Here is a 24756-nt window from a genome sequence, read left to right on the forward strand (position 1 = left end):
TACCTTTCTGCAGATTTGTGAGCGCCATCCTTGTATTGATCTTTTGAGCTTGCGTTTGTGCAGCGAACATGGCATGGATGGAAGTCCATACCTTGGCCGGCGTCTGGAGCATCGCGACTTGAGCAAGGACCTCTCGAGACAGAGATCCCATGAGGTATCCTTGTACCTGTTGCTGCTGAGCATACCAGACCGATATGGCATGGTTGACGACCTGCTCGTCCTTCCCATTGTTGGTGATGGTGATGGTGGCAGGGGCGCCGGACTTGCGGCGTCGAGGAAGTGTTCCATCTGTGCTCCCTTGATCTGGGGTAGCACGACAGCCTTCCAGAGGAGGAAATTTGTCCTCGTGAGCTTCTCTGTTGGAGGTGGACCGAGGGAGATCTAGCTGTTGGAGATGGAAGATGGTGCAAAGGTGGAGGATGAGGATGAAGCGGTGGATGGCGTGGTGATTGTCATGGTTTACCTCTCAGCTCGATCTTGTTCCTCTCTTTCTCGATCAGTAGATCGGTTTTCTCTCGAAAGCTAGACGTACGAGAGGAAGGGCTCTGATGACCATATGAGGAAGCGTAGAACCCTTTGCCTCGGACCGCATTGTATTTATAGTATCAGTATCGTGACATACAAGTTGATCCTCTAGAAGGTTACAAGAGATAAGGGAGAGGCAAAGAGATAAGAAGGAAACCGTTTTAAAGCAATTTCCTATCCCTATACAGTTTATATTCTAACACATGCACCACCTGATTCAATCTACTTTCTTCTCGATGCCACCACCATTGATCAAGTTAATTAACAAGAAATCACCCGCAAAAATAAAATAAAATTAACAAGCAACAACCTTGCACCCAGGGTCTGGCCTACGAAAAAAAAGCCTGGAACCAAACTGATTGGATGCATGGAACTCTCTACGCCGGGTTACAATGTGCGTGATCCACTGCACTGTAGTGGACGTGTACTATCTTCAGCTCCAAGTCACCCACTATCCATGCGAATCCCATGCTCGATCACGGCGGAAGCTTGCCCACTTCCATGTCCCGAATATTTTAAAACGAGAGCAACAAGTTCATTTCTTAGATTCTGGCAGCACACGATGGACCATGCTTGTTAGCACAGAATGGCAGGCACTAGTGGTAGGGAGCGCCTCCTGGGTGGTCCTTTGCGCACCTGCCTTGTTGGGGGCAGTCATGCACATGCATATGCAAGGCAGAATAGCTTAATTTGTAAACTATGGATAGAGTTAAGACAAACTTAGTAAAAAAGTAATCAATCATCAAATATAGCAAGGTAATAGGTGCATATTAATCCCTCCGCCCCGTAATAGAAGAACATTTTTCAAGCTAAAACCCTCACATTCTTACAAAGTGGATGATAGAACACATCACTGAATTGAAATCAAAGCCTAATATGCTCCAAAAGGCAGTCGATCTTCAAAAGAGAAGCAGAGTTCATCGGACCATCACAACGCATGATTATCAAGTCTTACATATTAGTTAAGGACGATAGATAGATCATATATATAGACAACAGGTGCTACTGACGACGCTGTATCTAGAGACGGTGGATGGTGAGGGAGAGGCGACGCCGTTCCTTGCACTTGAAATGTAAGGCATAAATGTAGGCCTCCTTGATGTTGATGTGGTAACCGAACCATGGCCCATGCATCATGATGGTGGCCCTCTTGTCGATTCGAAGCAAGTTAGAATGTTCAGAACAGAGCAACTGAGCAAGCATAGCAAAGAAGAGAAGACTAAAAAAATTCTGCTGCGGCGCAATCTGGTGGACTAAAATCTTAGTTTACTCAAAGTCCAGATTAAGTGTAATTTACACCTAAAAGTGTTCAACTATATAGCTATGTTTAGTCGCTATACGCTAAACTTGGGCTCCGGTCTTGAATATAAAGGCCAGTGTGAGAGTGGATGGGAGGCAAGAAGTAAAAAAAACCCGTATTTGATGTTTAGTTCTTCTCTCTCTTCCCGCTCTGATATTTCTTTCGCAGATTCCATCTATATCCTGTATCATTTTAGACCCATATTTTTCCAGTGCCTTCTCATATCAGATGTAATTTCATTCAACCCTATAATAGAACAAAATGAAAATGAACCATATAACATTCAACAATGTGCTTAGTAAATTGTAGTCAACTTATAATAAGACATGAAATTTCATGAATATTAGGGTTTGTGGACAACATAAGAGTACTGTAATGCACACTTCAACAAGTATAATTGAAGAATGTTGTATTTAGGGTCCAAAACCAACTCGCCATACAGATAACCAAGACCATGCATTGGCATGGTGATGACATGCAGAGATATACATATACAAAGTTTGCATATCTGCTTTGATTGGGAGTAAGTGGTACTACATGTCCACATCAGAGATGTACACCAAACTTGCAATACTTTATGCTTCTGTTCAACATATTCGCAAGAGAAATTTTGTCTAGATCAGTAAATATAGAACATAAGGTCAAATCTTGAGAAAGGAATGCTACCCAACACCAATAAGAGCATCATTGAAAGCATGACAAATAATACAAAAATTATCTACAATCTATCCAAACAATTTTGTCACGCTAGCATATGGCAGCCTAGTGTCAACTGAATAACTCGTAGTTGTCACTACACCTACCTCGCCTTTGGGTATTATGGCCCCAAGCTAGCTCATATTCATCTTGAAACATGACAAGGTTTTAAAAGAAAATTTGACTGATTGGTGCAACACATCAAACAAAGCATACATTATTTTTCATTAATAGAACAATGCCTAACCAAATCGATGATCAGTTGAGCTTCCTTCTTTATGATAGCAAAGTTGGCATGTGCTAATTTATTTGGGTCCTTCTGAACATTTTGAAGAGTGAGTTCATCATCATCTCCCTCCCATTCTTCAAGTAGTAAGAAACGGATAACTGACGGAGGAACATCAGAGTCGAGAATGCTACCATAATATTGGAAGTAACTCAATGGCAATGCATATTGGCTATATGCATATCATTTTCATGGTCTAGCAAATATTGTTCTAATGGATGAGTAGGAGGAATGGCAATAGAAGCAAGACCAATTACTTCATCTTTAGTAGGAAATTCTTTGTCATGGGGTTGTTTACTAAACTTGGAGAAATGTAACTCATGAGATGGACCACCAAAATTAACACTGACAATTTCCTTTTTGCAATCTATTTGAGCATTTACAATGTTCAAGAAGGGTCTACCAAATATTATGGGACAAAAATTATCTTGTGGTGAGCTAAGTACTAGAATAACAGTAGGGTATTTTACTTTTCCACACAAGACTTCAACATCTCTAACAATCCCAAGTGGTGTGATGGTGTCTCTATTAGCAAGTTTAATATTAACATCTATGTCTTGTATCTCAGCGGGTGCTATCTCATGCATAATGTCTTGATATAAGGCAAAAAGATAGCACTAACACTAGCATAAACCATGATAGCAATGATCTCCTATTTTGACTGAAATGATAGGCATGCCAACAATAGGTCTATTCTTGTCTTTAGTACCAGGTTTGGCAATTCTAGCAACTTCATTACAGAAATAAATAACATGCCCATCAATATTGTCTACCAAGAGATCTTTAACCATAGCGGTACTAGGTTCTACCTTGATTTGCTCACAGGGTTTGGTTGTTCTAACATGACTTTTATTAACCACAGTTGAAGCTTTAGCATGTTCCTTTATCCTAATAGGGAAATGTGGTTTCTCAATATAAGCACTAATTATAACTTGGTCAACATTGTAAATAATAGTTTCATCTTCGACTTTAATTGGTTCTTCAATTTTTATTTAATAGGTGGATGACATTTAAACCATTTATCTCCGGGCAGACCAACATGAGCAACAAAGGTTTCGCAAAATGAGGCTAGTATCTCAGAGTCAAGTTCATACTTAGTGCTAAAATCATTGAAAGCGGTATTCATAAAAGATTGAACACAATCAAAATTTGGTTTTATACCTAACTCCTTACCTTCGTCGAGCTCCCAATATTCAGAGTTGCGTTTAATTATTTCCAAAAGAACCCACCTGAATTCAATAGTCTTCTTCATAAAAGAAGCAAAGCAAGAAGTATCGAGCAGGGTTTGATCATTACGAGAAAGCCGAGCATAAAAATTGTGAACAATAATTTCTCTCGAGAGATCATGATTGCGGCATGAATATAACATTGACTTTAGCCTCCCATAAGCTAGAGCGATACTTTCTCCTTCACAAGGACAAAAAATATAGATAAAATTCTGATCATGAGGAACAAGATGCATAGGATATTTTTTTGGTGAAACTCCAATTGCAATCGATTCGAGTTCCAAGATCTTGTATCATCACATAGCCTATACCATGTCAATGCTTCCCCCACCAAATATAAAGGGAAACCCTTCTTCTTGACTTCATCTCCGGATAAACCTGCAAGCTTAAATAATCCACAAACTTCATCCACATAGATTATGTGCATATTAGAATGTTTTGTTCCATCTCCTGCATAAGGATTAGCTAGCACTTCCTCTATTATACCCGAAGAAATTTCATAGTAAACATTTTCAGTAGGTTCAGCAGGCTCAGGGACAACTCTTGGTGTTTCCCATCAAGATGAAGATACCCCGAAGAAGCCCCTCGAAGGATTACTTTCCGCAGTGATAACTAAAAGTAAATTTCAGCACGTAATATAAATTTTCCCTTACCAAAGGCGTTTCACTCCCCGACAATGGCGCTAGAAAAGAGTCTTGATGACCCATAAGTATAGGGGGTCAATCGTAATCCTTTAGATAAGTAAGAGTGTCGAACCCAACGAGGAGCGGAAGGAAATGACAAGCGGTTTTCAGCAAGGTAATTTCTACAAGCACTGAAATAGTGGTAACAAGGTGTTTGATAGCAAGATAATTGTAACAAGTGACAAGTAGCAATAGTAACAGTAGGTCCAGCAAGGTATCCCAATCCTTTTGTGGCAAAGGACAGGACAAAACTATTTCTTGTAATAGGCAAAGCGTTCTTGAGGGCACATGGGAATTTCATCTAGTCACTTTTGTCATGTTGGGTTAACTCGCGTTCATTATTTTGATAATTTGATATGTGGGTGAACCGGTGCTTGGGTGCTGTTCTTACTTGAAAAAACCTCCACTTATGATTAACCCTCCCGCAAGCATCCGCAACTACGACAAAAGTATTAAGAATAAATTCTAACCATAGCATTAAACATAGGGATCCAAATCAGCCACTTTCGAAGTAGTGCATAGAATGGGGTTTAAGTTTGTGTCACTCTTGCAACCCACCCTCTAATCGCTACTCCAAAATGCATTCCCATAGGAACAAATTATGGTGAAGTGTTATGTAGTCGACATTCACATAACACCACTAAGGGAATCACAACATTCATATCATCAAAATATCAAACGAATATCAACTTCACATGACTACTTGCAACATGATTTATCCCGTAGCCTCAAGAACAAAAGTAACTACTCACAAGTGATAAAAATGTTCATGGCCAGATAGGCATTTAATAGCATAATGGATCTGAACATACGATCTTCCACCAAGTAAATCATAAAGCATCAACTACAAGATGTAGTTAACACTACTAGACACACCCCAGGTACCAATTCGAGGTTCCGGAACAAGATTGAGTACAAGACATGAACTAGGGTTTTTATAGGAGATGGTGCTGGTGAAGATGTTGATGGAGATTGGCCTCCCCAAGACGATTGGGTTGTTGGTGATGACGGTAGCCTCGATTTCCACCTCCACGAGGGAAGTTCCTTTGATGGAATCACTCTACCAGAGGACAAAAGTGCCCCTGCTCTGGTTCCGCCTCGAGACAGCGATGCTTCATCCCGAAATTCCTATTCTTAATTTTTTAGGGCAAAGGAGAATTTATAGCAGAAGATGGACACCAGAGGTGGGCCAGGTGGTCCACTAGACACCAGGCCGCGCCAGGGGTGCCTGGCGCATCGTAGTGTCTAGTGGCCGCTTGGTGGCCCCCTCCGGTACATCTTCACTCGAGTATTTTTATTTATTATAAAATAAATCTCTCTAAATTTTCAGCCCAATTGGAGATGTGCAGAATAGGTACCAGAAAATGGACGTATCAGGAGACAAGTTGTTGGACAGCTGGGAGGAGAGTATCCCTATATTTGTTATCCCACTCCGTGAAGATGCAATACTCTCATAATCTGCATGGCAGGATGATAATTATCTTAATGTGTTCCAAGTGGATTATTTGGGTAGGCAGATATGTTGTCTTGCAGAGCATCTCGTCTAAAACACACCTATATGAATTTGACTGTTAGACATTACAGTCTGTGAGAATTGGGTGTTATCTAATGAATTAATGAAAGGCCCTAAAGTATGACGTATACGCTCCTCCCGTGGTGAAGCCTTGAGGCAGCCCAGTATCGATCAAGGATTTGTGTGAAACTAGTCTCACTGAAAGCTTGTAGTTCAAGGCATAGTCCACTATTCACGTCGTGTACTAGTGTAGCATAAATTCTAAATGAAAGTTCAACTTAACTGTCTCCATAAAGAACCGGGTTTTGGAACTAAGAGATGAGATGTGCCAATGAGACTTTGTGGGGGATTGTTGGATTTTTGCTATTAGGACTTTATCCCAAAGACCATCTAAAATCTGAAATTCTCTTGGCCCATATGAGTTGTCTGTGTGTGTGGTGTGAGTAGGACTAAATTTTAGCCCCATACCGCTAGTTGGGAGAGAGCTACACCTCTTTATAAGGTGAGCTCTTATAGCACTTGTAAGAGAATGAGAAGAGAAGAGGCCCTCGTGGATTCCTCCTCCTCGTTCACCTCGTCTCGACGCACTGCATGTTGCGGGATTTAGCCGAGCCGAGCTCATACCTACGCGCGTATTTTTGCCGGTCAAGAATGGAGAGTCCTTAACAGACGCGCAATGATTTGATATGCCGGATCATGGGCTGTAACCGACTCGGACGTGGGTCCAGTCCACGTCTCTCGTACCTGTCGCGCCTATATATACGCGAGGTCCCTGCCAACCCTAGCAGCCGTCAAAACATATGATTTCACACCGTTCTAGATCATTGCGCCGCCATCCAAGTCTTCTTCATCTGTCTTTCCAGCGTGCACCACGAGAAGGGACAACAGGCCCCCGGAACCCTGCCTATCGTGATCCTGTACGAGAGAGGGGCAATCAGGTTTTTGGAGAGTGCACTCACACGACTGCTGGCAGCGATAGTTTCCTCAATGACGACTTCTTACCCGATCTCGGCAACCTCCTCCTCAACGACATGGGCGACAACATCAACACCAGTGGTTCGGCTCCCGTTGCACCGTATACAATTCTGTCCTCTCTGTTCGAGATCATCCTAGAATAGTTGTTTCTAGTCTCTTCGTCTACCACGGTAGTCCGCAATATTAGTTTGATCTCCATTTCTATTGTTATGATTTATTTAATGCTTGTTCAGATTAAACCCATAGTAATTTGCTCATAAATTCAACACATTGTTGGACTAACAAGTAAAGACAAAAGTACAAATTGAGAACGTATTAGTGGTGTGATGGTGTCTTTAAAAATGTTAATGGTTGTAAAGTGACTTAATGCCTATGTGTTTGAAATTTCCTCTAAATAATATATTGTAGTTATCTTCATCATGCTCTCTTGTTCGATCATACTTTGCATTCTATTAGTGTTAACTTATTAAAGTTTTCTCCGATTAATTTACCTTAGAAGTAAAATATATCAATCATCAGTTAGTACATATAAACATCACCATATGAGCTAGTGTATTGTTCACATTTTTCTTGTTAATTTCAAAGTTGCAAATTGATGTTGAGAAAGGGCCATCATAGTATGATCTAGTTTATCGATATAAGCACAAGTCCACCATGAGGAGTAAGATCAAGATACACACTCCATGGATCAACAAAAGATCTATTGTGATCGATTAGTGGAGATTGAGAGCGATGCAGAAGACATAAGATGATTCTGCAACATGACTAATGGTTGTTGAGAAATGCAAGAAAACCCATGAGGTTGTAGTTTGTACTTGTCACATATCCATTTTCATTTCTTGTTGCTGTTGGGAACATGTGAATTATGGTGACAGGGAGTTAGTTTACCACCATTTTCACTTTTGGTAGAACTATTGTATATTTCCCTTAGTAGAATATTATTAATTAGCAGCTTACATAATTCACAACTGGTATGAATCAGTAAGTATCTTAATTGAAAAGTCATAAACCTAACCATATAATTTTCACTTACAAATATACTCCCTTCGTTCCTAAATACACACACACACACACACACACACACACATATATAGACATACTTTGGAATGTAGATTTCTTCATTTTGTTCCGTATATAATCCCCTAGTGAAATCTCTAAAAAGGCTTACATTTAGAAACGGAGGGAGTAGTGATTTTCATATTTAACAAAGACAACTCAACCATTATTAAATGAATTAATATACTATAGGCGAACTATACATATTTTTATATGAAAAATACGATGTCGTCAACAAATTAAAAAGGATTGTATTTTGAATTGTGTAAACTCTACCAATATACATTTGCATAAGCAACAATTACCATTATATCTAATGACAAGTATAACAAGATGGGACCTTAGGCAATTAGCATATTTGACTACAGAGGATTCCCATCTGGACAATGAAATAATTTATAGATTTATGAACATGAACACTAATTCGTTATTGTCTATGGAAAATAGGGTATTTTGCTATTTCAGATATTTTATGTAACATTCTAAGCTCGGTGACGTACAATTTGGACGAATTGCAACAAATATTTCCCAACCTATAGTAGCGGGGAGTTAAACGTTATGATCACCACGGACGTCCAAAATTCGCGCTAGCTCCACTGCCAGCACACACAAGTATCCGACTCAAGCATACATAGTTTTATATTTTTCGTTCCTAAATATAAGTTTTTTAAATATTTTACTAAGAAACTACATATGAAATAAAATGAATAAATCTATGTTAAAATATGTTTACATACATCCGTATGTAACCCCATAGTGAAATCTCTTAAAAGACTTATATTTAAGAACGAAAGAAGTAACCCTCATTTCGGGCGCCCATCAATGTGAGAACAACAGTTGCCCCTTATGAATTTATGTTTTTTATGTGAGCGAAATGAGCCGCCAGGTGTACTGGTGAAAAGCAAAACACGTTCGGCGTTGGTTCCTAAGAACATCTACAGTCAGATATTGTAAATATGACTCTCTAAACGCCCGCAGACGTGTCTGGTTAATGACCGGGCGTGCGCTCTATTTGTCCGTCCGCGCAACTACAATTCTCATTTTCTTTTTTATATGTTGGGTCACCTCACGTGATTGTCGAAGAGAAGAAAAAAAAATGAATACAGAAAAGAAAAAGGTGGTCTGGGATGGGGCCGCGTCCTATGTGGCAGACTGACCGGGCGCGCCCGCGAGCCCTCACATCCTTCCCGCATTTGGGATGGATATGAGGGTTCGCAGACAGCTCGGACGTATAGAAATGATATGAGGGATCCGATTAAGTCACTTTTTTCCTATCCGATCACTGACCAAGCGTGTCTGCAGATGTATGAGGGGTCATTTAAGACGTTCGACCGTCGATGCTCTAACCTACCATGTCCGCAAACATGTGAAAGCCGAACAAGGACAAGATATGCATAGCCATGCCCTATGAGGCTATGATTGGGCATCGATGCAGTGAGAGACAGACATCAACTTCCTCCCGTCAAAAGAAGAACAAACATCAACTTTTGAAACCAAAATAACCCCTAAAAATTGAGAGCACGCACGGGACATCGGTCGGGCCGAACTGTTTTCCTTTCCCCCGTTCTTAATTATCCGCATCTCACACACCACAATCGCCACCAACTTCAATCCACTTTATTCCCCGTACCACCACCAGCGACCAGTCCACCAGTGATCAGGTTATTTAACGTCTAGCACGATGCACACATACCCGATGGGAGTGATCTGCGCCGGCGCGCCGGTCCAGATTTTCGACCGGCCGCGCGTGGGTCGCAGGATCCACCAACCCTGCGTCGTCCGCACCGTTGGATCCGCATGTAACATTTTCCTCCTTATGCAGTAAAATTTCGATCCATGCAGTAATTTTTTCAACGGTTGCAACAAAAAACAAAATTTGTAGCAAAAAAATATCTACGTGATCGTAGCAAAAAAAATGAAGCTGATGGTATGTGGTAGCAAAAGTCAAACGCCGGTTGTAACAAAAATTTACGTGACGTGTATGCAACTTTTTAGTGAATGGTTGCAGCAAAACATGATGCCGGTTGTAGCAAAAATTAACACGGTTGTAGCAAAAAGTAAAAAACATCGATTGTAACAAAAAATCCGACGAACTAGAGTTGCAACTAAACGTATATGCAGTTTTTTTACTAAGACAAAATATAATAAAAAAAACGGTTGCAACAAAAATGACGCAGGTTGCAACGTATTTAGACGAAAAATGTTGTATCCATTAACCGAAGAAGCGCGCGGATGACAAAAATGTTGCAAGAGCCCGCGCACGCCAAGGTGCTACCGGCGTGTCGGTTCGACTGACGCGCGGGTGGGAAACGATTCCTATACCCGATTGAGTGCATGGAACGCAACACGCCAGCTTACAATGTGCACTATCTTCAACTCCAAGTGTTAAAAAAAGTCCCCACACGTCGATGCTCGCTCCAATCTCGATCATCGCGTGAGCCCACCTCCAAATATTTTAAAACGAGGAACAGTTGGCTAGTTAGTTTTTGCCAGCACACATGGGTCACGCTTGCTGGATTATCTGTTGGCAGTCATTCCATAGGACTAGAAAATTAAGCACTTGATCAAGCGGCAGAGATTCTTATAATGACCTTTTTCTTCCACACGGCACCAATGTACTCGAAAGAAGAACGAATCAAAAAAGCAAAAAAAGAAGAAGGTCCAAGAATTTGAACAGGATGTTCCATTTCTATATTAAATGGGGCCAGGAGTCCCCTACCGGCTACCGAGAAAGAATTTGTGGCACATAAATGTCAGGGCACCGAGTCCCTCGTATGTGGTTTTTCTTATATCTTTTAAAAAGAATCTAAATTAAATTCTGTTTTCATATTCGTGTTTATTATGATGAGAGCTTTCAAAAAAGATTCATTTTAAACATGGTTTAATGAATTTTAAAAATAAGTTTTATATTTTCAAACTTTCTCGAAATAGGCTTTCGCCCCGCTATATATATAGCAACCACATGATAGAACATGAAACCATTGATGGGGCAAAACAACACATCCACGCTCAAAAAGAAAAGAAAGAGAAAATAATGCCAACACCGACGGCTTAACGAAAACAATAATGACCCGCAACCGCTGCGTCTCCTCCGGAATATACCCACCACGATCCAAGCATCTTGATGCATCCCGTACCAAGCAGCACATTCACGAAGGATAATGACGACGACGACACTGCTGCCCGGACAGGTCCTAGGGTTTCCCCCGGTACGCTCCGAGGCGTGGGGAGGAGGCACACCTCACACCCTTCAGGAAGGAAGGGTGACACTCTCAAGCGTCATCGTGTCGGTGTCGAAAGACAAGGATTTCTTCCGACCCCCAAGCCACCACCCCCCGGACAATCAGAGAAACACCATGATACGTCTCCATCGTATCTACTTTTCCGAATCTTTTGCCCTTATTTTGGACTCTAATTTGCATGATTTGAATGGAACTAACATGGACTGACGTTGTTCTCAGTAGAATTGCCATGTTGTTGTTTTTGTTCAAAAATAAAAGTTCTCGGAATGTCCTGAAAATTTACGGAGATTTTTTCTCAAATAAAAGAAAAATACCTCCGCAAAGATCCACCTAAGGGGGCGTGCTAGTGGGCCACAAGCCCACAGGCCGCGGCCACCCCCTATGGCCGCGCCGTGCAGGCTTGTGGGGCCCACATGGCACCACTGCCCCCAAACTCAGCTCTATATCTTCCGTTTCGCCTGAAAAATAAATTCAAAAAGAAGGTTTCATCGCGTTTTGCGATACGGAGGCGCCGCCACATCCTGTTCTTCATCCGGAGGGCAGATCTGGAGTCCGTTTTGGGCTCCGGAGAGAAGAAATTGTCGCCATCGTCATCATCAACCTTTCTCCATCGACAATTCCATGATGCTCTTCATCGTTCGTGAGTAATCTGATCATAAGCTTGCTCGACGGTGATGAGTTGGATGAGATCTATCATGTAATCGAGTTAGTTCTTGACGGGGATTGATCCCTAGTATCCACTATGTTCTAGATTGATGTTGCTACTACTTGGCTATGCTTAATGCTTGTCACTAGGGTTCAACTGCCATGATTTCAGATCTGAACCTATTATGTTGTCGCCAATATATGTGTGTTTTAGATCCTATCTTGCAAGTTGTAGTCACCTACTATGTGTTATGACCCGGCAACCCCGGAGTGACTATAGCCGGAACCACTCCCGGAGATGACCATAGTATGAGGAGTTCATGTATTCACCGCGTGTTAATGCGTTGGTCCGGTTCTTTATTAAAAGGAGAACCTTAATACCCCGTAGTTTCCATTAGGACACCGCTGCCACGGGAGGGATGGACAATAGATATCATGCAAGTTCTTTTTCCTAAGCACGCATGACTACATACGGAATACATGCCTATATTAGATTGATGAACGGGAGCTAGTTACATATCTCTCTGTGTTATAGCTGTTACATGATGAATCACATCCGTCACACTCATCCATCACCGCTCCACTGCCTACGAGTCTTTTACTACTGGTCCTCGCTATGTTACTTTGCCTAGGCTTGTCCCTTGCTACAAAAGGGATTGGGCCACTTTGCTGCCGTTGTCACTCTGCTGCTACTGTTACTACTGTTGTTACTTGTTACTCTGCTGCTGTTACTGCTGTTCCTTGCTACTCCGTTGTTACTTGTTGCAAGACTTTGTTGGAGCCGTAGTCGGGGAAGCATTCTTCTCAAGAATAATCCCCCGTACACGTGCTGGCGCCATTGATACAACAATTAGGAATAGTCTGCCGTCAATAGATCGTTTCTGGCACCGTTGCTATCATACTACTTTGCTACTGATACTTTGCTTGCAGACACTAATCTTTCAGGTGTGGTTGAATCTGACACAGTCAGTTGCTAATCCTTGAGAATATTCTTTCGCTTCCCGTCTTGGAGAATCAATAAATTTGGGTTGAATACTCTACCCTCGAAAACGGTTGCGATCCCATACGCTTGTGGGACATCAAGGCTTTTTCTGGCGCCGTTGACGGGGAGGCACATCTATATTCTTTGAGTCACTTGGGATTGACGTCTGCTGATCACTATGAGGAATCTGAAAGATCCAAGAACTAAAATCCTGCCTTGCACTACGAGGAGAGGTAAGGAACTGCCATCTAGCTCTGCACTTGATTCACCTTCAGTTTTGAGTAAGATTGCGACTTCACCTCCTGCTAGAAATCTTGATATGTCGCCTATGCTTGATGATGCTACTTCTGTTGTCCATGATGCTTATGATGATGCTATGCTTGATACTATGCCTGATGATGCTATGCTAGATACTATGCCTGATGCTATGCTTGATACTATGCCTGATGATGCTATGCTTGATACTATGCCTGATGATGCTATGCGTGATACTGCTTTGCCACTTGGTGCATTCCTTGATGCACATATTGCTAGAGTTGTTCCTAGATGTGATGATACTTCTGAAACTGCTGATACTATTGAAGTAGAACCTGCTACTATGTGTGAATTGCGTGTTATGCCTGATACGCGCTATGTTATGGAGGAAGAGATAGCTGAGGACTTTCTTGCGTGTAAGGATAGCTATGATGTTGAGAAACTTCTACGCAAGTGGAAAGAAAAATCTCCGAATGCTAGGATGAAATACGACCCAAAGTTTGGCACTTCACCTATCTTTGTGACCGATAAGGATTATGAATTTTCTGTCGACCCTGAGTTAATCACTCTGGTCGAATCTGATCCCTTTCATGATTACGAGTCTAAAACGGTTGTAGCCCATTTTACCAAACTACACGATATAGCCACCCTATTCACTAGTGAGGAAAAGATCCGCCACTACTATATGCTCAAGGTGTTTCCTTTCTCGCTAAAGGATGATGCTAAGACCTGGTTCACTTCTCTTGCTCCTGGTTGTGTGCGTAGTCCCCAGGATATGGTCTACTACTTCTCTGAAAAATATTTTCCTGCCCATAAGAAGCAAGCTGCCTTGCAGGAAATATACAACTTTTCTCAAGCTAAAGAAGAGAGTCTCCCACAAGCTTGGGGGAGGCTCATCCAGCTACTGAATGCTTTGCCTGATCACCCTCTTGAGAAGAATGAAATACTTGATATCTTCTATAATGGACTTACCGATGTTTCCAAAGACCACCTAGATAGTTGTGCCGGTAGTGTTTTTAGGGAACGAACTGTAGAACAAGCTAAGATTCTGTTGAACAACATCTTGTGCAATGAGAATGCTTGGACTATTCCCGAACCACCTCCTAAGCCAACTCCGAAGAAAAGAGGTATTCTATTCCTCGGTCCCGAAGATATGCAAGAAGCCAAGAAATCTATGCGAGATAAAGGCATTAAATCTGAAGATGTAAAAAATCTACCACCTATCGAAGAGATCCATGGTCTCAATAACCCGATACAGGTAGTAGAAGTACATTCTCTGCATAGGTTTGATGAGAGTGATATTCCTTTTGATAAACCTGCTAGCTTATGCATGGATGAATTTGATAACATCGTTGCCAAACAATAGAGTTTCAACAATTATGTTAGCAGACAATTGGAAAAGAATGCTCGTATGCTTAGTCATCTAAGTGCTTCTGTGGACAGAAACGTCAATGATCTTAAACTTCTGAGTAAACATGCCTCTATGGTTACTACTCAGGTAGAACAAGTACTTAAAGCTCAGAATGCCTTGCTCAATGAGTTGAATGACAATTCCGTCAGAGCCGTTACTAGAGGCGGTAGAATGACCCAGGAACCTTTGTATCCTGAGGGTCATCCGAAGAGAATTGAACAAGATTCTCAAGGAGTTAGCACTGATGCACCTAGTCATCCTAGAAAGAAGAAGAAAGATGATAGGAACCTGCACGCTAGCAACCCTGTTGCTGCTACACCTCAGAGTCCAAACGATGCATCTGTCTCTGATGCTGAAACACAATCTGGTGATGAACATGAGCCTAATGATAATATCAATAGTGATGTTCATGAATATGCTCAACCTAGCAATGATAAGGATGTGGAGATTGAAACTAGTGTTGATCTTGATAACCCACAACCTAAGAATAGAAGATACGATAAGAATGACTTCGCTGCTAGGAAGCACGGTAAAGAAGGAGCCATGGGTTCAGAAACCTATGCCCTTTCCTCCAAAACCATCCAAGAAAAAGGGTGATGAGGATTTTGAGCGATTCGTTGAGATGATCAGACCTGTCTTTCTGCAGATGTGTTTGACTGATATGCTCAAGATGTCTCCGTATGCTAAGTACATGAAAGATATTGTGACTAATAAGAGGAGGATACCTAATCTTGAGATCTCCGCCATGCTCGCCAACTACACTTTCAAGGGTGGAACTCCGAAGAAACTAGGTGATCCCAGTGTGCCCACTATACCTTGCTCCATTAAAGGTAACTACGTTAGAACTGTGTTATGCGACCTTGGAGCCGGTGTTAGTATTATGCCTCTCTCTCTTTATCGTAGACTTGAACTGGATAAGTTGACACCCACTGAAATCTTGCTGCAAATGGCCGACAAATCAACTGCTTTCCCTATCGGCATTTGCGAGGATGTGCCTGTTGTGGTTGCTAACACCACTATCTTAACAGACTTTGTTATCTTGGATATTCCCGAGGACGATGCCATGGCTGTCATCCTCGGAAGACCCTTTTTCAACACTGCATGGGCTGTTATAGATTGCAACAAAGGCAATGTCACTTTCTATGTCAACGGTAATGAGCATACGGTGCACTTTCCGTAGAAACAGTAACGAGTACATTGCATCAATGCTATCGAAAAGACTTCATCGATTCTTATTGGGAGATTTGAATGTCCTATTCCTCGTGTCAAGATGAAGTATGACTTGCTTGTTGGGGAGATACACATCCCCATTGAGGTGACCTAGTGACTATTCAAAAATTCTCCATCTTCTTTTGCGATTCGAGAAAGTTCTGTCGAGGGGATTTGATCAACCCCATTGACGGATTTCTTTCGATGACCATGAGATGGATGAATCGAGGAGTCACAAACCTCTGTTCCAAGCTTTCACTTTAGGTTACTTAGAAGAAAAATGATAGATTTAGTTTAGTTTTCCATGTTTTCTGTTCTAGCGTCCGGTAGAAAAGTACCCCGAAAATCAAAGTTCTCCGAACGCTGTGAAAATCAAGTATGATTTTTTCTGGATTTTTTGAAAAATTCTGAGACAAAGAGTCTGTTTGGGGGCCAAACAGTGGGCCACAAGCCCTAGGGGCGCGGGCACCCCCTGGCCGCGCCACCCAGGATTGTGGGGCCCACAGGCACCCCCTCCACTCATTCTTGCTCTCATCCGCTTCTCCTACCTCCAGAAAAAAATCATTTCGCAGCTCAAACCCGTCTTCTTGCTCCTCTTGCTGGGATTTTCGATCTCTTTTCTCAAATCACCGTTCTCCGAACCGTTTTGGAGAAATTACTCCTTGGTAAGTGACTCCTCCATTGGTTCAATTAGTTTTTGCTCTAGTGCCTTATACTCCGCGTATTTTTGCTTCCTTGGTGACCATGTTCTTGAGCTTTGCATGCTGATTCTAGCTGGTCCCAAGTAGTTTTGATGCGTAATATGGTCTCTAGGCACTTGTTGGAGTAGTTGCTACAAGTTTCGTTGAGCCTTATTCAATTTTCCTTAGAATCACTAAAAAATTTAGAAATTTTCAGAGATAGAAAAGGGAAAAGATGAGGAGGTTCTTAAGAGGCTCGTCAAGCCGTGACCCCAAGGATGATGGGAGTGAGAAGAAGCCCAAGTATCCGGTCCCTCGAGTCGCGGAAGTTCGAGCATGCGAATGGCCAAGCGATGTGTTCTTACGCGCCGATGGACTTTATGAAGACTTTTATCACTTGGTGGAGAACGCAGGCCTTACCGCTTTCGTTGAAGATAAGTGTCTGCAATACCTCCTCCTCACTAATATCTTCGTACAAAGCTTTAACTTCTGTCCGAGGAAGAATCCTCCTATGGTTGAGTTTAAACTTTATGATATCCCCCAGCGCATGTCACTTCAGGATTTTTGCAATGTTTGCAAATTACCTTACGTTGGGGATATTCATGAACCTCGTCCACGGGACCTGGAAGCTTTCATCGGTACTATTGTTGTAGGAGAGGAGAGAGGAGTGTCTTGCGCTAGAGCTGCTAGCATACATTTTCCCGTGCTTCGGTACTTCTCACTATTTGTGGGAAAATGTTTGATTGTTCGTGGGAAGGCTGGGTCACTTAGTTCCACAGATCTTGAGGTCTTGCGTGAAGCCCTTTATAACGATAAAACTTATAGCTTGGGTGCTATAGTAGCTCAACGGTTGAACCTGAACCGTTCTAAGGGTGTTGTCTATGGAGGTATCTATGCTACTCGTCTTGCTAGACACTTTGAGATACCTATTAGGCTGGAGGAGGAAGAAGAGATTCTTCTTCCCGAGAGATATCTAGATTACGATAGCATGGTTCGCCATGACTTTCTTGATAGAGATATAAATAGAAGGATGATTTATAACCTGGTATTTAGTCAGGGTACTCGTGAGACTATTACTTTGCCTGCTCCTTCTTTGTTCAATCTTCATGCAGGCAGGTACACTATTATGCCCTCGGACATCTACACATATTGGGGCTTAGCCCAACCACACGTGCCCGTGCCCGAGCCGCCAGTCGAGTACCAGACGCCGGTTTATCAGTGGGAGCCAGAGGAGCTCACACAACAGTGGCATCCTCAGTTCACTCTGGAGTACCCAGGAGCTGGTTATTTCCCTCCTTGGGAGTAGACCAAGTTAGGCCAAAAGCCTAAGCTTGGGGGAGTACTGTTCTCACCGACTTTACATTCTCCCTTATGCTTTCACTTTGTTAGCCGGTGTTCACACTTTGCCACTGTATCATCCATGCTAGTTTATTTTCTTTTTCTTGTTTTCTTTTCGTGTGTCTGTCTAGTTTGAGAAAAACCAAAAAGATTTTTTTTTCTTCTTTTACTTGTTGGGAGTTTTCCCGTGTAGATAGTTTTCTTTTTCTTTGGGTCAAGGTAGAAGATATTGGTTACAATGTTTAGTGGCTCTTGCATGCATACCTGTTTAGCTTTCAAAGAGCCATATTACTTTGTCTTCTCCTTTGTGTTTGCATGCAGATTCCAGCCTTAGTCCAATGCACGAGCACTCTTATTATTGTTCACATCATTCTGTCGTGCAAGTGAAAGGCAATAATGACGATATATGATGAAGTGACTGAGCCTGGAAAAGCTGGTATGAACTCGATCTATTTGTTTTTGTAAATATGACTAGCTCATCATGCGTGATTCAGCTTTGTTGTGAGAGAAACATGTTTGCAATGACAACTTAGAGATCATAGTTGCTTATGCCATGCTTACTTAGCTAGGAGCTTATAATGGTCTGTCTTGGTTGTCCACATGAATGTTGAGATGACTATGATGTAATATGATAGGATGGTATCCTCCTTTGAATGTTTCAAGTGGCTTGACTTGGCGCATGTTTACGCATGTAGTTGAAACAAAATCAACATAGCCTCTATGATGTTCATGTTCATGGTGATTTATGTCCTACTCATGCTTCCACTCAATGTTAGTTACTCTCAATGCATTTTGATGACTGTTGTTGCTCTCTAGTTGGTCGCTTCCCAATCTTTTGCTAGCCTTCACTTGTACTAAGCGGGAATACTGCTTGTGCATCCACTCCCATAAACCCAAAGTTGTGCCATATGAGTCCACCATACCTACCTATGTGCGGTATCTACCTACCATTCCAAGTAAATTTGCATGTGCCACTCTCTAAATCTTCAAGAAATAATCTGTTTTGCATGCCCGAACCGCTCATGTGGTGACAGGGGGCTATTGGTATCTTCCATGCTAGGCGTGTTATCCTCGATATGTGTTTATTCACTAACATTCACGAGAAAGGGGCCGGTAATTGGAATACCCAGTTCCATGCTCAAATCGAAAAGATAATTGCAGACAAAACTCCCCCAGGATTGTTGTTGGTATGGACGGTACTCGAGGATTCGGCTAGCCGTGGAGTGTGATTGATTGGTGGTTGGGGAAGTCAAAACTTTACTTTTCTGTTTGGGAACCGCCTATAGCATGTGTAGCGTGGGAGATGTTGAGAAATCTTAGTCATTGCGTTGACAATGAAAGCATGCCACCCAAAATTATTATCTCTGTTTTCAAAGCTTGAGCTCTGGCACCTCTGCAAATTAATGCTTCCCTCTGCGAAGGGCCTGTCTATTTATGTTCCTGTTGAGTCATCCTCCTCTTACAAAAGCACCAATTAGAGAACATCTCCATCGTATCTACTTTTCCGAACTCTTTTGCCCTTGTTTTGGACTCTAATTTGCATGATTTGAATGGAACTAACCCGGACTGACGTTGTTTTCAGCAGAATTGCCATGGTGTTGTTTTTGTGCAGAAATAAAAGTTCTCGGAATGTCCTAAAAATTTACGGAGATTTTTTCTGGAATAAAAGAAAAATACCTGCGCAAAGATCCACCCGAGGGGGCGTGCCACTGGGCCACAAGCCCATAGGCCGCGGCCATCCCCTATGGTCGCGCCGTGCAGGCTTGTGGGGCCCACGTAGCACCACCGCCCCCAAACTCAGCTCTATATCTCCCGTTTCGCCTGAAAAAAAATCAAAAAGAAGGTTTCATCGTGTTTTGCGATACGGAGGCGCCACCACATCCTGTTCTTCATCTCGAGGGCAGATCTGGAGTCCGTTTTGGGCTCCGGAGAGGGGAAATTGTCGCCATCGTCATCATCAACCTTTCTCCATCGACAATTCCATGATGCTCTTCATCATTTGTGAGTAATCTCATCGTAGGCTTGCTATACGGTGATGAGTTGGATGAGATCTATCATGTAATCGAGTTAGTTCTTGATGGGGATTGATCCCTAGTATCCACTATGTTCTAGATTCATGTTGCTACTACTTGGCTATGCTTAATGCTTGTCACTAGGGCCCGAGTGCCATGATTTCAGATTTGAACCTATTATGTTGTCGCCAATATATGTATGTTTTAGATCCTATCTTGCAAGTTGTAGTCACCTAGTATGTGTTATGACTAGGCAACCCTGGAGTGACAATAGCCGGAACCACTCCCGGAGATGACCATAGTATGAGGAGTTCATGTATTCACCGCGTGTTAATGCGTTGGTCCGGTTCTTTTTTAAAAGGAGAACCTAAATATCCCGTAGTTTCCATTAGGATCCCGCTGCCACGTGAGGGATGGACAATAGATGTCATGCAAGTTCTTTTCCCTAAGCACGTATGACTACATACGGAATACATGCCTACGTTAGATTGATGAACGGGAGCTAGTTACATATCTGTGTGTGTTATAGCTGTTACATGATGAATCACATCCGTCACACTCATCCATCACCGCTCCACTGCCTACGAGTCTTTTACTACTGGTCCTCGCTATGTTACTTTGCCTAGGCTTGTCCCTTGCTACAAAAGGGATTGTGCCACTTTGCTATTGTTGTCACTCTGCTGCTACTGTTGCTACTGTTGTTACTTGTTACTCTGCTGCTGCTACTGCTGTTCCTTGCTAGTCTGTTGTTACTTGTTGCAAGACTTTGTTGGAGCCGTAGCCGGGGAAGCATTCTTCTAAAGAATAATCCCCCGTCCATGTGCTGGCGCCATTGATACAACAGTTAGGAATAGTCTGCCGTCAATAGATCGTTTCTGGCACCGTTGCTATCATACTACTTTGCTACTGATACTTTGCTTGCAGACACTAATCTTTCAGGTGTGGTTGAATCTGACACATTCAGCTGCTAATACTTGAGAATATTCTTTCGCTTCCCGTCTTGGCGAATCAATAAATTTGGGTTGAATACTCTACCCTCGAAAACTGTTGCGATCCCATACGCTTGTGGGACATCAAGGCTTTTTCTGGCGCCGTTGCCGGGGAGGCACAGCTATATTCTCTCAGTCACTTGGGATTGACGTCTGCTGATCACTATGAGGAATCCAAAATATCCATGAACTAAAATCCTGCCTTCCACTAGGAGGAGAGGTAAGGAACTGCCATCTAGCTCTGCACTTGATTCACCTTCAGTTTTGAGTAAGTTTGTGACTTCACCTCCTGCTAGAAATCTTGATATGTCGCCTGTGCTTGATGATGCTACTTCTGTTGTCCATGATGCTTATGATGATGCTATGCTTGATACTATGCCTGATGATGCTATGCTAGATACTATGCCTGATGCTATGCTTGATACTATGCCTGATGATGCTATGCTTGATACTATGCCTGATGATGCTATGCTTGATACTATGCCTGATGATGCTATGCTTGATACTGCTTTGCCACTTGGTGCATTCCTTGATGCGCATATTGCTAGAGTTGCTGCTAGATGTGATGATACTTCTTAAACTGCTGATACTATTGAAGTAGAACCTGCTACTATGCCTGAATTGCTTGTTATGCCTGATACGCGCTATGTTATGGAGGGAGAGATAGTTGAGGACTTTCTTGCGTGTAAGGATAGCTATGATGTTGAGAAACTTCTACGCAAGTGGAAAGAAAAATCTCTGAACGCTAGGATGAAATACGACCCGAAGTTTGCCACTTCACCTATCTTTGTGACCGATAAGATTTATGAATTCTTTGTCGACCCTGAGTTAATCACTCTGGTCGAATCTGATCCCTTTCACGGTTACGAGTCTGAAACGGTTGTAGCCCATCTTACCAAACTGCACGATATAGCCACCCTATTCACTAGTGAGGAAAAGATCCGCCACTACTATATGCTCAAGCTGTTTCCTTTCTCGCTAAAGGATGATGCTAAGACCTAGTTCACTTCTCTTGCTCGTGGTTTATTAAGAAAGTTTTCATTTTCCTTTTATGAAAAATTCATTTTCCATTTTTCAAGTGACCAAAATGAGTTTTTTTGTGAAGGACCTACCATATATTTGTTTCAAAATTGGACCAAATCATTTTTATAAAATACTAGTCCATATTGAATATACAATTGACAAAATGGTTGGGTGTTAAAGGCTTTTATCGACCTCTCGTGAAAAAGACAAATTTTCGTTGAATCAATTGAAAGCGGGTCAAATTTGAACTGCAGCTACATTATAGTTTTCTCTTTATTTTTCCTAAAAATAATTTCTAGGTACACAAGTATCTATTTAATCATAGAAACATCAAAATATTTCCAAGATTCAACCACTAGGTAGGAACGGTCATACCCGTTGTTTTGACCGCGTTTTGAAATGGCCATGAAAAATTCAAAACAAATTCAAAAAAAATGGAAAATCATTGCATTGTGTCATTATATGTGACAAAGTTACCAGGAAAAATAATAAACTTGTAATATGACAATTATTTTAAATAAGTGTTCTTAGAAATGGGCTATCATGTGTTAAGATTCATGGCTTTCAAGCCAAATGATCAATCTTATGGCCATATTCATGACATAGTTTGTTGAAATGATATAATATTTTGCACAAGGGTGCATATTGGAATGACAAACAATGTTTATTAAGAAAGTTTTCATTTTCCTTGTATGAAAAATTCATTTTCCATTTTCAAATGACCAAAATGAGTTTTTTTGTGAAGGACCTACCATATATTTGTTTCAAAATTGGACCAAATTATTTTTATAAAATACTAGTCCATATTTAATGTACAATTGACAAAATGGTTGGGTGTTAAAAGCTTTTATCTACCTTTCGTGAAAAAGACAAATTTATGTCGATTCAGTTGGAAGCGGGTTAAATTTGAACTGCAGTTGCGTTATAGTTTGCTCTTTATTTTTCCCAAAAATAATTTATAGGTATATAAATATATATTTAATCAGAAATATATGGTGTGGTTCCTTGACGTCGAGGTTTGGATGGTGGTCGAGGGCCCCAACTCTAGAGCGTGTGAACTTGCATGCGAGCTGCATGGTCACCGCCTGACCATTGCGTTGCCACGCGTTCTAGGTGGAATATGCATGTCTGGTGGGTTGGACAATCCGTAGGTAGGTGTTATCAAGAAGAATACAATAGAAGAATCTCATGAGGAGACTGAACTAAGCTCAAACATGAATTAGCAACCAAGTGTTTGAGTAGCGGTGCGGGTAATTCACATAGACAATGGGCCTAAATTTTGGCTAAGGATGATCATCTACTAAGGAGACTATCTTGGCAATTTTTTTAGCTCAAATGGATGAATCTAGGTGGCACTTGCTTTGCAAAGTAACACATTGTGTAGAAATATGGATGTTGAAGCTGGGATCAAATGAATGAATGGATTGAGCTAAAATTTGGTGTATGATGTTAATTTGGGCATATGAAGGCACTATATAAAAATTATACCATTTGGACATGCAAAAGTGACACTTCCTTCACAATGTGCCAATCTGGACAGAAAATGGTAATTGAAACTGGGCTCACATAGATGATTGGACTGAGCTGAAATTTGGAGGAGAATGATAATTTGGGCACATTAAGATACTGTAAAAATTTCATAAAATTTGGATAAACAAAAATTGTACTTCCTTCACAATGCTCTCTACTGAACAAAATATTGAGGGAAGCTGGCTGAATTAAATGAGCTAAAATTTGGTGGAGTGAGGTTATATGGTTAGTGTCATCCTGTGGTAAATTTTCATCAACTATAAAGCAATATAAAATGTAGTTGCTTCACAAAATGAAAATATTACCAGAAACAAATATAGGATGATGAGCTCACATGGATTGTTAGATGTGGCTAAAAGTTTGTGGAGAGCTATGTTTTGGGCACATAGATGATGTGCAAAAAATTCAACTCATCAGGACATTCCTATCTAGTACTTCCTTCACAAAGCTGTTAGGTGAACACAAACTTTGGAAATTTGCTGAGAAACATTTACAATGCAAATCATTACGAAAGTTTTCATGAGGCAATGATTTGGATAGGAAAGTGTGCCCAAAAAAATATGAGGGTAATCAAATAAATAGAAATAGCACTTCCTTCACAAAGTGCTATTCTGAACAGAATAGGAAAATGAATATTGCTGAATTATTTTTGAACTATGGAACAAAGGGTTTTCATATATTTGAGAAATATATGGTCCAAAGTATTTATGAGAATTTTTCGAGAATTTTTGGAATGACAGAATAGTAGGTTGCTTCACAAACTAGGATGAGGTGGGATAGAATGGACCCACGAGTGACATGTCAACATAGTTAGAACATGTTACGACATTTTTACAATCGTCGTAAAAGTTATGACGATCTCATCTTATGCAGTTACGACGTTTTTGACTCACATCGTCATAATTTATATGCAGATTTGATCCCCTCAAACGGTTTACGACGATCTCGGATGAAATCGTCATAGATTTATGACGAATTCATCAACGACATCTTGAAAAACGTCATGCATGAGCATATTTCTTGTAGTGAGACCCGCCGCCGCGCCGGGCCGCTGTCGCCGAGACACACCACCAGGCCCCGGGCTGTCCCCACGCCACCCGAGCCAGGAGGGGAAAGGCCGGAGTCCCGCCGCCACCGGGGCCGCCCGACCAAGGGCCGGCGCGGCGCACCGGTGACGGCA

Source organism: Hordeum vulgare, chromosome 7H (genome assembly GCF_904849725.1).
Source record: "Hordeum vulgare subsp. vulgare chromosome 7H, MorexV3_pseudomolecules_assembly, whole genome shotgun sequence".
Lineage (NCBI taxonomy): Eukaryota > Viridiplantae > Streptophyta > Magnoliopsida > Poales > Poaceae > Hordeum > Hordeum vulgare.